Source organism: Podarcis pityusensis, assembly GCF_964106645.2.
Source record: "Podarcis pityusensis genome assembly, chromosome: 13".
In the NCBI taxonomy this organism is placed as follows: Eukaryota; Metazoa; Chordata; class Lepidosauria; order Squamata; family Lacertidae; genus Podarcis; species Podarcis pityusensis.
Window position 1 is genome coordinate 23,674,129 of NC_138038.1, and position 14,791 is coordinate 23,688,919.

At 44.2% G+C, this 14,791-nt stretch overlaps 1 protein-coding gene and 2 long non-coding RNA genes across 7 annotated transcripts in view; 1 reads left to right on the top strand and 2 right to left on the bottom strand.

Moving 5' to 3' along the window:
• LOC308462180 overlaps positions 1-14,791 on the bottom strand; it is a 366,258-nt gene that overhangs the window by 94,353 nt on the left and 257,114 nt on the right. The window lies entirely within an intron of this gene.
• The window catches only part of LOC308462057 (acid-sensing ion channel 2), a 382,247-nt gene that overhangs the window by 6,526 nt on the left and 360,930 nt on the right, over positions 1-14,791 (top strand). The window lies entirely within an intron of this gene.
• On the bottom strand, positions 3,207-4,313 carry LOC308462181. The gene is made up of 2 exons (XR_013979050.1): positions 4,235-4,313; positions 3,207-3,459 (listed from the first exon to the last, which is right to left on the bottom strand). It is a non-coding gene; the product is annotated as an uncharacterized lncRNA (long non-coding RNA).

The window sequence follows — 14,791 nt, forward strand, 5'->3', positions numbered from 1 at the left end:
AGAATCCTGGGATCTGTAATTTGTTAGGGGCTGGGAATTGTAGGTTGCTGAGAGGTGTGAGTTACACTTCCCAGGATTTTTTTTGGGGGGGGGAGGGTGAGCCATGGGCCTTTAAATGTATAGTGAACACGGCCATAAGCACTTCGTGTACATTATATTGTCTAGAATCCTTGCAACAATCCTGTATGGTAGGTCAGTTTTATGATCCCCATGTGTAACCATGCAGTACCAGGCAAAAGCATTTTGCTGTTGGAGGTTGACTCCAAATGCCCATCTCCCCCGCAGGGGCAGTATTTTACAAAGTCTTGTTGCACTGTTCAGACACAGTTCCAGCCTTCATTTTTCTCTACTCACCCACCCCACCAAGCCACCTGAAGGAAGTCTCTTCATGCTTCTGTGTGGCAGGGCCATCCCTTTGCTTGTTTCTCAAATTTGGGTCCCCAGCTTTTGTTGGACAACAACTGCCATCATCCCTAGCTAGCTGTATGATGGGAGTTGTAGTCCAACAGCAGCTAGGGACCTATGCTTGAGAAACACTGGAAGGTCATGTAGTACGATAATGACAGAAGGGCGGTTCACGCTGGAAACTTCTTGGTCTCTAACTCAGACTTTTAGCTTCTGCACCACACCAGCTCTCAATTGTTATGATGTTTGGGGTGGTGGTGGTACGTATGTGTACACACACACACACACACACACACACACACACACATTCTTTTCATAGAAAAAGAATGTTAAACTTTCCTGATGCCTGGGAATGATAAACCACAGATATTGGATGCGTGCTAGGAGCAAACTCCCAGGATTGAAAGTTTGGTCTGATTGACGGGAAACTCACTGAAGGAAACCACTCTAAACCTGATGAAAGAATTTGTGAGAACCTTGATTGTCATCCAGAAAGGGGGAAGGGTTCAGCATTCATGATGCTCCGATAGAATTCACACATTCTATAGCATTCCTACCCCCCCACCCCCAAAGCTTGTGTGGAGTGGGTGGTTGCAGGAGCTTTTAAATTTGTGGAGTAGTTGTATAGGGGTGTGTGTGTATTTGAGAGAATTAGCGTACACACTATTTTCCCTTTAAGAAGCTGTTGTGGCAAATTTCCAAGAAGCTTTCTGGATCCGTGTGTGTTTCTGTGTTAGGGTTAGCTTGTAAATAGTAAGGTGCCTGCTTGCCTCTGGTGAGTACAAAACACCAGTAGGCAGGGAAGCTGGCTGGGGCTGATGGGAGTTGTAGTCCAAAGCATCTAGAGGGCATCAGGTTGGGGAAGGCTGCTTTAGAGAGAGAGAGCCTGTGGTTCAGTGGTTGAGCACATGTTTTGCATGCAGAAAATCCCAGGTTCAATCCTCAGCGTCGCCAATTGAAAGGATCTTATGCAGCAGGGCTGAGGTCTGAGAAAACAACTGCCATTCGGTGTAGACAATGCTGTTAGATGCACCAACGATCTGACTTAATAATAAGGTAGCTTTGTAGAAGTTTTCTTTTCCCCTGCTATCAATGATTACGTGTGTAGGCAGTGTAGCTCTCAAATATCTGTAGGCTAGTGACTTTTGTTGGCTTATATGTGAGACTGCATTAAGTAGGTTCTGGGGGCGAGGGCAGGTTCAGAGACCAAGACTACTTGAAAAGCCCTGCTAGTGATGAAAATAGGCCCCTGACCCCAAAGAGCTTGCAATCTAACTTTGGATATTGGGAGATACAGTAAGTGGGGATGGAGAGGCCAGCATAACAGAGGAATTGTACAGCACATGCTCAAGCATTATACATACTAGGAGGAAGCATTATACACGTTCAAGCAGTATACATATACTAGGTGGAAGAGGCTGCTAACCAGCAGATCCACAGGTGCTGTTCAGAACTACTTGATTGCATCTCACTACTTTTCCAGTCTTGGATTGCTGCTTGCAGTGAATCTAAGTCTTGCTCCTTAAACTTAGCTTGCTTTCTGTCTGTCTGATCCTGCTTCTCCTGCCCCTAATCCATTGTTGCTTTCCATAGTATAGGGCTGCTTTCCCTAACACGAGTGCATGCCTGTCCCTCTCTGGGTCTTAGTGGAGGTAAGTGAGATCTTGCCTCCTGGAAAGAGAAGGGGTAGGTGTGTGTGTGTGTGTGTGTAGGTGTGAACAAATAGTGAAAGGAGGGTAAGCACAAAGCAACCTCTTCAAATATGCATATGAAAAATACCAGCATTTTTATTCATGACCCCCAACAGCTGTCCACATTCATGCTGATCTTGAATATGACAGGGTGTTGAAAGGGTGTTGGAAGCACAAATTTTGCTTCAGCTGTAGCATCTTAAAACAAAGAGCTTCTGAGAGGTGTGCGTGAGTGTGAATACCCCTCTAGAGAGTGAACCAAACGTAGCACACGCAAAAACAACTTGGTGGAAAGCAGAATGAAATTTTATCATGTTCCCTTGAAGTATGTATACCCAACCTTTGATAACTTTACCCCGATTCTGCCCCCCCCCATATCAGCCCAAACAAACCAAGGTAAATAGACTGATATAAATCAAGGTGATGGTTTTATGTCTCGGGTTTGAATTGTCGTTTTATATCACCAAGCAGAAAGGCCAGTTTAAACCACAGGTTTCAGTCTGGTCTCCAAACTTTATATCTCATGGATTTCCAGAACAAGCATGTGCATACTAATTGGCTGCTGTAACATATGGACAGGATGCAGTGTGATTGCCTGGGAATCAACACTTGCAAGGCTATCCTACGAAAGCTAAATTGCAGGGTATATATGTATGTATGTGGGAGGGATTGTTTTGAACTGACAGGATAGGGGCAGGGGCTGGGCCTTGGAGGGGAGGAGGATGTTGAGGTTGGTGTGGTGAATGCTCTGCTCTACTTTTCATGGCTGCACATGGCCTGGGAGCCCTCTTGGAAAGAAACAGAAATTGTGACTGTCCTTCCACTCAAGTGTGCTCTATATCCAATTGATTTTGAGTGGGTGGGTGAGGTTTCTTCTGCAATCTCTCAGTCCTCTGCGCCAGGAAATTCTCCCATTGAGGTGCTGAGCGTGTTACAAAGAGCTGCAATGGAACTGGTTTAGGAGAGGCACTTATGTGCACGGCCCTTTCGCCGTTCAATGTGCTGCCGCCCACCATAGCTTTCTGTGCAAATTGGTGTTAATTTGCTGTGGAAGCAACAACAAAAACAGATGGGAAGCTGCCTTAATAAGCCATCTCAATAAGACTCAACTAATCAGAGAGAGGTTATTTCAGAATAATGGCCTTGCTGGATCAGACTGAGTCCAGCATTCTGCTTCCAATAGCAACTGCGAAATGCTTGTGGATGCCTGTTATGAAGGGACCTGAAGGTGACGGCTCACCCTGTTTTTCTGCTCATAACACCTTGTACTTGGAGATATATTGACTCTGAACATGGAAGTTCCGTTTAGCTGCCATTTCCTCTGTTTCCTGAATTCCCAGGCAAGTGCTGATCCTTCTGCAACCTTGATAGAAGTACAAAAAAACTTTACAGGGGAAATCTTAAATGGGAGGTAGGGAGGAATCCAAAACAACCCAATAACAGTGGGCAAGAAATTCTCATTGACTGTTGGGGGAACGGGAACTAGAAAACAGAGAGAGAAACAGGGTGGGTCGAATGGAGAATACTGGAAAAGAACATGGCTAGCTGGCTGGAACCCTGAAGAGGAGCACGCCACACCTCGGCAAAATTGTGTTGCAGGTTACTGTTGTAGTGGCTATTAACCATTGATGGCCCCACATCCCTTCAAAGGTGGGGAAAACTCAAAACTGGGGACCAAATGCGGTCCTCCGCACTCTTTATCCGGACTTCAAGACCCTTCCCTTCCCCTGCTTCCAGTCCAAACCTTTCCTGGAGCCCTGCTCTGAATTGTCCACAAGGTGCTTTTGCCTGCCTGTAAATATGATAACATCTCTTAAAAGCCTCTACTGCACCCTGTTCTTCTGCTTTAATCGCTCCCCCATAACACGTAGCCCATGTGATGTAGTGGTTAGAGTGCTGGACTAGGACTTGGAAGACCAGGGTTCAAATCCCTACTCAGCCATGAAGCCCACTGGGTGACCAGTCACTGTGACTCAGCCTAACCCGTCTCACAGGGTGGTTGTGGGAATAAAATGGGCGAAGAGTGTGTACCACCTAGAGCTCTTTGGACAAAAGGTGGAATATAAATGTACTACCAATAAATAAACAATAAGGGAACTATGGGGGGTTGGGAGCTTAGGCCACAGCCAGGCACTTACTGTGTGACTTCCTCATATTGGTGTCACTGTCAGACAGCTTGCCTGTATTTCTCTGCCGACAGCCGGTGTGAGTAGACCTAGAATGGGGAGATGTGATAGTTAAAGGAAACCTCTCCCAAGCAGGACTCAGAGCTGAGAAATTTGGAATAAGAGAAGAGTGGATGAGATGGACCATGCTGAGCCACAGCCTATTGGGGTCTGGTCATGCTTTGCATTGCAGTTGTGCTCTTTGTAGGCCTTCAAACTGAGTCACTGTCTCCCCTCCCCCCCCCCATGCCTTGGGATATATTAGAAGGCCAAAGAAAATCCTAAATGTGAACTCCCAAGATTGCCAACTGACTAGGGTGGGGAAATGAATAGGCCTGCTCCTGTGCATTTAATGGCAACTTGATCTTCCAAAAAGATCCGGTAAAGCTTTTCACAGTATAGAGATGAGCACCCATCACCTGGTAATTCCTGCATATCAAGTTTCTGTTGGAACACAGGAGCTTAAAAAAAAGTTGGCAACCCAAACTCCAGATACATGCATTTTTTTAAGGGTGATCACAAAATCAAAGCACCCATGATTCTTTGTGAGCAGGTAGAGATGCAGTGCCTCAAAGAGCTTGTCCAGTTCTTGATGGGGGAAGGAAGTGTCCTGTGATGTACAAATGAAGCCTTTCGTAGTGTCTGCTAGAAGAGCTTACATGAAAATCGGTACCCTAAGTGGCTATTAACTAACGGCGAATGCTGATGGAGCGTTTGTGCCATTCCCGTGAATAACAAATGAATTTGTGTCCCGTCAAAACAATGAGGATGAATTGCAACTGAATAAACATGAGCATGCTTTACAATTTGCCATTCTTCCCAGCCTACTCACGTTGTGGTTTTCCTGCAATTTTGCACAGAGGCCATGCAAAGAAAGCCACTAAGAGTACAGTGCATCTCAGGACGTCATCCTGCACTAACCATATTTGGGATTAAATGAATGATGGTCTGCACTTGCAGTAGGGCTTGTGCAGGAGAATATCCTGCTGGCTTGTGTTTCCCAGTGTTCATTGGATATAAGTGAGTATGGGTCAGGCTTCCTCAACCTCGGCCCGCCAGATGCTTTGAGACTACAATTCCCATCATCCCTGACCACTGGTCCTGCTAGCTAGGGATCATGGGAGTTGGTATAGGTGGACTGGGGACAGTTTTGCCCTCCAATGCATATAAAAAACAACACTCATATCTACTTAATGGGCACAGTAAATCCTAAACATGCTTATTATGAAGTAAGTCTTGTGCAAGCAACATCACACTCAAAGCCTAGTGACTTTATTTAATTTAATTGTTTTTATTTATTTTATTTTATTTTATTATTTAATTTACTGGCTTAACTTGGGGTTGCTTCCAGGCTGTCGCTGTTTTGGGGTGGGATTCAGTTATATCCTGGAAAATACAGGTCTTGCAATTAAAGCTGATTTGGAACCCTTGTGCAACAAACCTGCTTCCCTAAAAATCAGGCTTTTTGTGATAAGGGAAGTGAGGGGGGAAAGCATTGGAAAGTGTGAGATAACACTTGCTTAACACAAGGGCAAATCAGGATGAATGCTCATTCAATATCAGGTTGTCAAACCTCTCAGCAACCAAATCAGGGTGAATGCTCAATTAACAGGTTGTCTGGAAGAGCAACCTATTTATTTAATTTATATCACACTCTTCTTCTGTGATGGGGCTCAGGGCAACATACATTGGGTCCCTGATGTTGATCAGTCCTGCTGCCTGATGTGCCTTCAAGGCAATGAATCTTATTTCTTCCACACTCCAAAGAGAAACATATCCTTTGAATGAGCCTCTCCCACTAGGATGTACTCCAGAGCTAAATTTTGCCTCAACTATAAAATAAGGTATTAAAAGACAAATTACCGGGTCGATATGTTAATAATGTGATAGGCACGTGTCTTTGTTTCTTCTTTTTGGTAAATAGCAACCTCGGGTGGGTGGGGGTGCTGTTGATCCTCATTACTGTCCACCATGCTTCTGTTTGCTCCAGGAAGGAACTCAGTGTGGTGTAATGGTTAGCGTGTCAGATTAGGACCTGGGAGACTAGGGTTTGAATCCCCGCAACCATGGAGCTCACTGGGTCTTGCCACTGGTTTTCAGCCTAGCCTACCTCACAATGGGAGGATAAAATGAGGAAGGGGGAACCATGTACAGTGTACACTGCAAATGGCACACACATGCGTGACCATGCATGCTTTAAACGCGTGCAAAATGAAAGTTGCCTGTATAACAGCTTCAGCAATTGTGGTTTGAAGTTAGCTTGTTTGGACCCAATCATAGTTCAGATTAACCACAGGTCCCAGTCCAGGTGGTGTGATGTCCTAAGCCTTTTCTTGTGGACTGGAGCTGTCTTCAAAAGAATCTCCTGGAGGTCAGACCTGGCACTGGGTTGAGAAAGTGTGTGTAGTTTATCTGCTGAGAGGAAGACAAGGTTGCTGCCTGTGAATCTATTCTGGGTCAATCCTGATTGCTGAAGTTGGCTTGGGAGTGGAGCTGGGCTTTATGAATATTTGATGGACTCTATTCCTGGCAGCAGCAGCAGCATGTCCTTGAAGGTGTCGAACAGAAAGGCAGGTGCCTTTTGCGTGTGAGCTCCTAGGTAAGGATTGCCCTCCTCTTGTGGGAGACACGTCAGACCCAGAAAGCCTGTTGTGGGGACAAACCTATTGGTGTTTGGGTTTTTCTAAGGTTGATTTGCATTGACTCTGGAGACTTGCATCCAATATAGGTAGCAGAATTACAACTCCCAGCAACTTTTAGCAAACCACAGTGCCCAGAATTCTTTGAAGGAAAGAATGAGCTTTGCATATGCTTTAAAGGTATGGCGTGTACACAGCCTCATATAACGTAGCCTTGCATATTGTTTTTTCTTTCCCATTCAGGATCTGATGGATCATACATTTGTATGGTGTCAGAAAATAGCCTACTACCACCACCCCTGTTCAGATTAGTGACTTTGAATCTGTTTAGTGACGAGTGTCCTCTGTGGCTAGGCTTCCTAGCTGGTGACACTGGGGACTGTTTACTTTGCAGACTCTTTCTGTGGGCAGCACACTTTCCTTTCATCTGGCTTGGATTGATTTGCGGGGGCTGTGTCAGTCCCATCTCCTGTCAAGCTGAAGTAAGGACCAGATAAAGGTCACCTCCACACCATACATTTTAAGTTTGGAGCTGCGCTATAACTCAGCTCTTAGAAGCTAGATCTGCTGCAGCTCCTCCCATCTAGAATAGGGACGAGGAAGAAATTCATTCAGTTCACATTCTAATGCAAACCTACCTAATTCACATTTCCTGAACCAATCAGCTAGGGCTGAGGAGCCTTTTCCAGCCTGAAGGCCACATTCCCTTCTGGGGGCCACATGCCAGTGATGATTGGGGCCAGGAGCAAAAAGTGTACGGAAACAGGGCAAACTGAACTTAAGGTTGGGAAAATGAGAAATTGAGAAACTGATGGATTTGTCCATCCTTAGGGAGGAGTAGTCGCACTTCTATTTCCTACATAAGCAGCCTCAGTTCCTGCCAGTCGTTTTTTTTTAGTGGGGTAAAAACAAAGCCTTCTTTGTTTTCAACATGTTCTAAATAGATAGATACTAAATGATAGATAGGGACGCGGGTGGCGCTGTGGGTAAAACCTCAGCGCCTAGGACTTGCCGATCACATGGTCGGTGGTTCGAATCCCCGCGGCGGTGTGTGCTCCCGTCGTTCAGTCCCAGCGCCTGCCAACCTAGCAGTTTCGAAAGCACCCCCGGGTGCAAGTAGATAAATAGGGACCGCTTACCAGCGGGAAGGTAAACGGCGTTCCGTGTGCTGCGCTGGTGCTGGCTCGCCAGATGCAGCTTGTCACGCTGGCCACGTGACCCAGAAGTGTCTGCGGACAGCGCTGGCTCCCGGCCTATAGAGTGAGATGAGCGCACAACCCTAGAGTCTGTCAAGACTGGCCCGTACGGGCAGGGGTACCTTTACCTTTAAATGATAGATAGATAGATAGATAGATAGATAGATAGATAGATAGATACTAAATAGATACTAAATGATTGTGATCCATGCCCTTTTATTGTGAAGCTTGATCACGTAGTCTTGTGTTGGGTAAGTGAATACTTAGTAGTGAAGAAAAAAGTACAAGGTAGAAGCAGGATTATTTGCGATCAGTGATGGGGACATTGATTGTAAAGTAATTGCAATGTGGCTTGGAAGATGAGTACCGTACTTTGTGCCTGGAGAGTACTGGAATACTGTATTCTTGTAGTTCTGTATATTGGATAAAATATGTTAAATAAAAAGTACTTTTCTGTGACACAATTTCAAACCAAACGTTTCAATTGAGATTTAGACATGTCAGATCAGACTTCAGGTTGAGGTGGGAGAGGAAGAGATTTTGATGAATGTGACAAGATTCTCAGCAAACTTCAATGGTCTCCTTTTAGATATATTGCAGACTAAGTTGCAAAAAAGTGGGAGAAAAAGAAAAGTGTATTTTAAGACTGTTTGTTGTGTGTGTATATGTATATATATATATATATATATATATATATATATACTTCATAGTAACTATAGCAATGAAGTCAAGCAGTCACCCTTTCTTTTTAAGTGAAGAGATCTGTGCCTTTCCAGATATCAAGCACATGTAACAATAGCCACTCACTGTGTAGAACCGATAACATGGCTTGGAGTATAGGTTCTTCTAAGGAATAAGCACATGGACTGAAACAAGGGGAGGAATGGTGGATTTAAGATATTTTTGCTCTTTGGTGAATTAAAGTATTACTGTGGAGCTGCATGAAATGCAGTGTGGAAATTTTAAGGCCTCAGGATGTTATTTAGCTAACCCCTAGCACACAAAAACAGGAGTATCCATCCACATAACAGCTTATGGAGACCAAAGTGTACCTCAAACGGGGAGAGCAGGTAGTCTGCAAAGTAAGTGACTCTGGCAAGTGAGCCCAGCTACATGCTACAGGAGAAAGGTGGCATCACCAGCTATGATATATAGTCATGGGGAAAATTACAGCTGTTGTCTATATCATGATATGCTATTGCCCATCCTTGAGCATGACATCAAATTAAGCACTGGAACGTAACAGATCCAAACCAGCAAAACTGGTCTCTAACGGCTAGATTTCTTTGAAAATACTTTAGGATTTCATCTTTTGCTGTATTAGAGGGCAGGACTGCAGATCTGCTGCAGTGCATTTAAATGCAGGCTGCAGATAATGCCAGCTATGGCGTCAGGCAGGCGGGAGCCCTCCTCAAGGGACGCTTTCTAGCAGGTCCAGAGGATGTTTTCCTTGTCTTATGAACTAGTTCAGCTATTTATCAGGTAGATTTGCTCCAGGTTGTCAGAGACTCATTGTGCCTATATGCTTGTACTGCACTCTTGCAGTCCAAAACAATCTGTAGCATTTGGGGCTGTTTGATAAGTAATGCACTGAGAGCATTTGCCACATGCATGCTGATGTTCAGTGTGAAACTCATTAGATGTGAAACTCAGAAAAATGTTGATAAGAGACACATAAGTGGACATAGGCCAGGGGGCTGAATGCAATCAGGGCTCCTTGGTGCGTGTCTAGTGCATGTCCCTCTGTGTGTGTCTGCAAACATTTCTAAGTCACACTTTATGGTGTTTGCGGCTTCTGACGCCAGTGTACAAACAAAGGTGCATACAGAGCTGCCACTTTGGTATTAAGGAGCAGGGTTTCAGAGGACACTCAGGTTTTTTGATGTATGTACAGTTCTCACTGTATGTGTGTCTGCTGAACAAAAACCAGGGTGTGTGTGTGCTATGGTACAATGAATACTGGGCTTTATGAAGCTGCTCAAACGTGCCAACATGTGCAGACTTAGAGGGGTGGGGGAGAGAAATCTGGCTCACAAGATGGGACAGTACAGAAGGTGTTGCAAATTGTTTGTCTAAATAACTGTTGCTAAGGGACTCGAAAGCAAGATGTGAGGAGGTCGTTTTTATGCGCTGGAACTACCAGGCATAAAGATCATGCTAGGCTGTGCTGCGTTATTGAGTATAGACTGTCAGGGACAGCTAAAGGGTTTTTGTTGCCCTAGGTCAATTAAAATCCTCCCCTCCCCTGTGACTTACTGTAGGCTGAGCAGCATAACCATAAAACATCAAATGGGCATGGGATGTTATTTTTGTTTTTAACTTCAATAATTGGACCATCATACCCAGGGCTTTTTTTTCAGCCAGAACTCACTGGAATTCAGTTCCAGCACCTCTCAGGTGGGCACCATTGCTATTATAAGAGAACAAGGAAGGCGTTCATGGTGAGTTATGGCACCTCTTTTTCTAGAAAAATAGCACTGATCATACCACTCTACTCCACAGGTTTGGATTAAATTCTAGGCACCATCAGCTAACATACTTTAGACACTTCACTTCACATATAAGCATGCATTAGAAAACTTGATCAATCTAGTTCTGTCTCCAAGACATTAACATAGCTGAGGCAAGAGCCCCTGGCATTTCTGGTGCCCCAGGCAGTTCCCTGATTTACCTCTAGGACTGTGTCAGCCCTTCAGACTGTGAGGTGCCAGTGATATCAACTAATACAACTGTGTGAAAACTGGTTAGTGCGAAATATTCAATTTTGAGAAGTATGTGTGCTTCCACTATTCCATCCTGAAACCACCACCAGCTTCCAAACTAACTGCCTGTCGAGCATTCATTCTGATTGGTTTGCATGACGTTTGTGGGAGGTTATACGTATGACATTGGCTGTTTATGGAGCATTCATTGAGATTTGTTTGTGAGGGGGTTATATCTTTCAACAAGCAATTGTTATCCAACACTTTCCAGTGCACTTTCCTATCCCTTTCCTTGCTGCAAAAAGTTCAGGTTTTTTGAGCTTGGGGAGGGAAGTGGGTTTGTTGCACAAGAGCTCCAAATCCACTTTTATTGTGCAACCTGAATTTGCTGGTATGTGATTGAATTCCACCCACAAAATTGTAGTAGCCAGGAAACTCCCTAGTTTGCAACTCACAGCAGGACCAATGCTTGCAGCATTAGTACTCCTGAAGTCATTAAATTGAGCTGAATGGGATTTGGGGAAAAGAATTTGCTTGAGAATCACATCGCAAAAAGTTTTAATTTATATTTTCTTAACTAGATAATCTTTTTCAACCTTTCCTTCTATGGATTCTGTTAAGTAACAGATGTAGGACACAAATGTTTTATTTATACTTACCATTGTAGGGGAAGTGAACAGTTATTAGAGCAAGCTGTTAAATATTGGGGGATGGGGATTGTAGTTTTTGGTTTTCATGGTATCCTCCAGCAGTCTTGAGCACCATGCCAAATGACTGTGGCCTTTTGTATTTAAGGAAAGTACACTAGAGTGCTACTTTTCAAATTATTTTCAATAATATCTAAAGGAAAAGAAAGAAATAAGATGTAGAATCATTGTAGGGATACTACTGGAAAACATAAATAATCATAGGCAATGCTGTCAAGCATCCGTTTGTCAGAGCTACTTAAATTTCAGAAGCAGAATTTGAAAAATGTTCGGAATTCCAAGGAAGTCAAACTTGAAAACTGTGCCTCAGTTATCAAATTTGACTAGCATTATTCTCCAGCTCTGCTTTTGAACAGGAGCCACGATCACATTAAATCTGGCTAGTGCAGAGTAGATTTCAGATTGCTGGCTGCTGGCTAAAATTGTTTCTGGATCACAAGTAGTGCTGGAAGATGGAGGCTGTCAGGCAGTGGCTTGGGGTCCCCTGAAAGATTCATGCCACTTGGGACACCCTGACAGCCAAGATGCCTGCTATTTATGCTTGTGTAGCTCCTTGCAGAGGGTGGAAAGAGGGCATTGTCTTCATTGAAACCACTATTTTCTAACATAATGAACTGTTCTTGCCCTTTAATGACCACAGCTGCCTCTGCAAACAGTAACAGGGTCCTTCTTAATGCACAAGATGACTCTTCAGGGTATCAGGATGGTCATGTTCCAAGTCAATTTGCACCTTCAATACCTTTCTGGATGGTCTCATGGCATCTGTCACAAGCCATGCATGGTCTGTAGCTTTTTGCAGGAAACCTGTAAGATTTTGTACCACAAACATTCTGATTTATTATTTTTTTGGGAGGGTGTGGGTTCTGCTTTTGTTGTGCTATAGCCCTGGTAATGTGCTGAACTAATTTTGCTTCTTTGTGGTGTACTTCACGGTGATGCTGACTACTGCCATTTTTTTGGGGGGGGGGGATGGAAACAAGCAAAGGTTTAGCACAGCAAGCATAGCCTTTAAAGCTGTTTAAAAGTGTAACGGTGGTGCACAGCTGACTACACTTGAAGGAGTGGGGAAGGGAGAGAAGTTTGCGCTAGGGCATCCTGGCAATTTACTCAGTTAAAATTGTTTTTTAAAAAGAGGCAGGAGTAGGCGCACGTGCGTATGTCCATACGCTCTCTCTCACACACGTGCTCCATTGGTCCTTCCCGCTAGTTGCTTTTTCATCTCTCTTGTCCATGCTGACTAATTCACTCTCACCCTCATCATTCACTTTCTTTCCTCCTCTCTCCAGCATGCTCTGGGAGTCATTCTGTGGGTCAGGCTCTCTGGGAGCAGGCATTGCACCATAATGCAGCTACGTACCTTCCAGCTTGAAAAAAGAGGGGGAGTGCGCAGTAATTGTGTGAAAGCCTCTTGCAACCTGGCATGCTGACAATTGACAGGGGTGGAGAAGATAAAACATTTGGATGCAGGATTCCAACCTTTCAGATGCAGGTGGAGGAGAGTGGGGAGTGAACCTCATGGGGTTGGGGACAAGGCAGGAAGACCTCACAAACTCCAAATAAAACATATATTTTTTCTGGAAAGAGGGGGGCATTTCTCCATAACTTTGGGAAGCTTTACAAATTGGGGCTTAATCTTGCTGAATCCCAGCCAGGGTGATATAGCGCTATAGCTTATTCTAAAGAGCATGCAGGGTGGTAGTCCATCGTAGTGCAACTAATTTCCATTAAAAGAAATATGGAGAGGAGGACAGATGGCAAGAACAGAAACAAAGGACTGGGTGGAGTCAAACGAGGACAGGGTAGAGTGGATAATGTGTCAGTATAGAATAGTTGTCTGGAGGTGACATTACTCCTTCCCATGATCACTTCAGCAGCAAAATATTTCTCTTCTCGGTCACCAGGGTCAACTGGGTCGAGACTTAAGCAAAAAAATAAAATATATACACTAGAACTAGCATGGTCTCTTTGTGGATAGTAGTTCTACTTACCTCATGGACTCTTTCTCAGCTTGACAGATATGAATAGTTCATCCTCACCTTCTCATATTTAATCAGGCATTACCTATGCAAGTCAGATTCTTTCTTGGACTTGATTTCCCATCTATCATAGACTCATATAGTTGAAGGGACCATGGGGGTCATCTAATCCAACACCCTGCAGTGAAGGAATCTTTTGCCCAACATGGGGCTTGAACCCACAACCCTGAGATTAAGAGTCTCATGCTCTACCGAGCTATTCTAGATGGATGTGATAACATAGTGAGCATCATTGATACAAGGATTGCAAAGCATTTTTTTTGCAAATGCTAGAGAAGAGATTTTAAAAGAATGTTCTATTCTGACAGGATCTGGACATAAATATGGGCCCCTCCCATGCATCTCACAGAAAGGCTTTGATTTGGCTAAAGGACCCTTGTGTGCTGTGCCTCAGCACAGTGCCCACAGATTGGTTCTTGTGTCACCCTTCTCTTGACATTTGCAAGAAGCCAAAGAGAAGGTTGCATTACAGTAAGGTTCAATAGTCATGAATTAACAGTCTGCTATTCTCATCTCCTATCACCTGCCCAAAGGGCACTATAGACCATTAATTTCTTTTCCACACTGTATCCCAGGCTGAGGGCAGAGGGAGAATGTACTTCTCTAGGTTGGTGCCTGTCCCCTCCCCCAAATGCAACAATGTTGGGGAAAGTAGTGGCTAGATTTGGGGAGGGGAGAGGGTGGAAATACATGTTGTGTAACTTTTATTTATATGAATAAGGAGTTTGACCCCGTACTCTGAATTTACTTTGCTGCCAGCCAGGCAGCAGAACTCAAGAATATCCATTCACAAAAATGCCTCTCCACAGAAGCCAACATCTAATAAATCCTTTTTGCAATAATTTTGTGGGGCAGTTTTCTCAGCACATGCTGGTCAGCTGGAGAGAAGTGTGCCTCTGAGCACATAGATGCAGTGTTGATCACAACAAGTTTCCATGGAACTAGCCATTATATCATGAGAGAGGATATGTGAAGAGGAACAGGTTTTTTTTTGGGGGGGGGGGGAGAGTTAATTTCTTATATACAATGTGGTTTAGCTTACTTGCTTTGAATTAAATAGCTCTGCCTTCTTTTACTTTTTCCAGTACTACATAGATTGGTTCATTCACTCGAGAATCTGTGTGGTGCAACTGTTCTCTGCTGGTGGCATCCTGTAGCCTCTGCCTTGAGTGTGGTGGATAGTGTGTGAATATTCATGGTAGGGGTTTGGACTTGATTATCTTTTGGTCCCTTTCAGCACTGTGATTCTT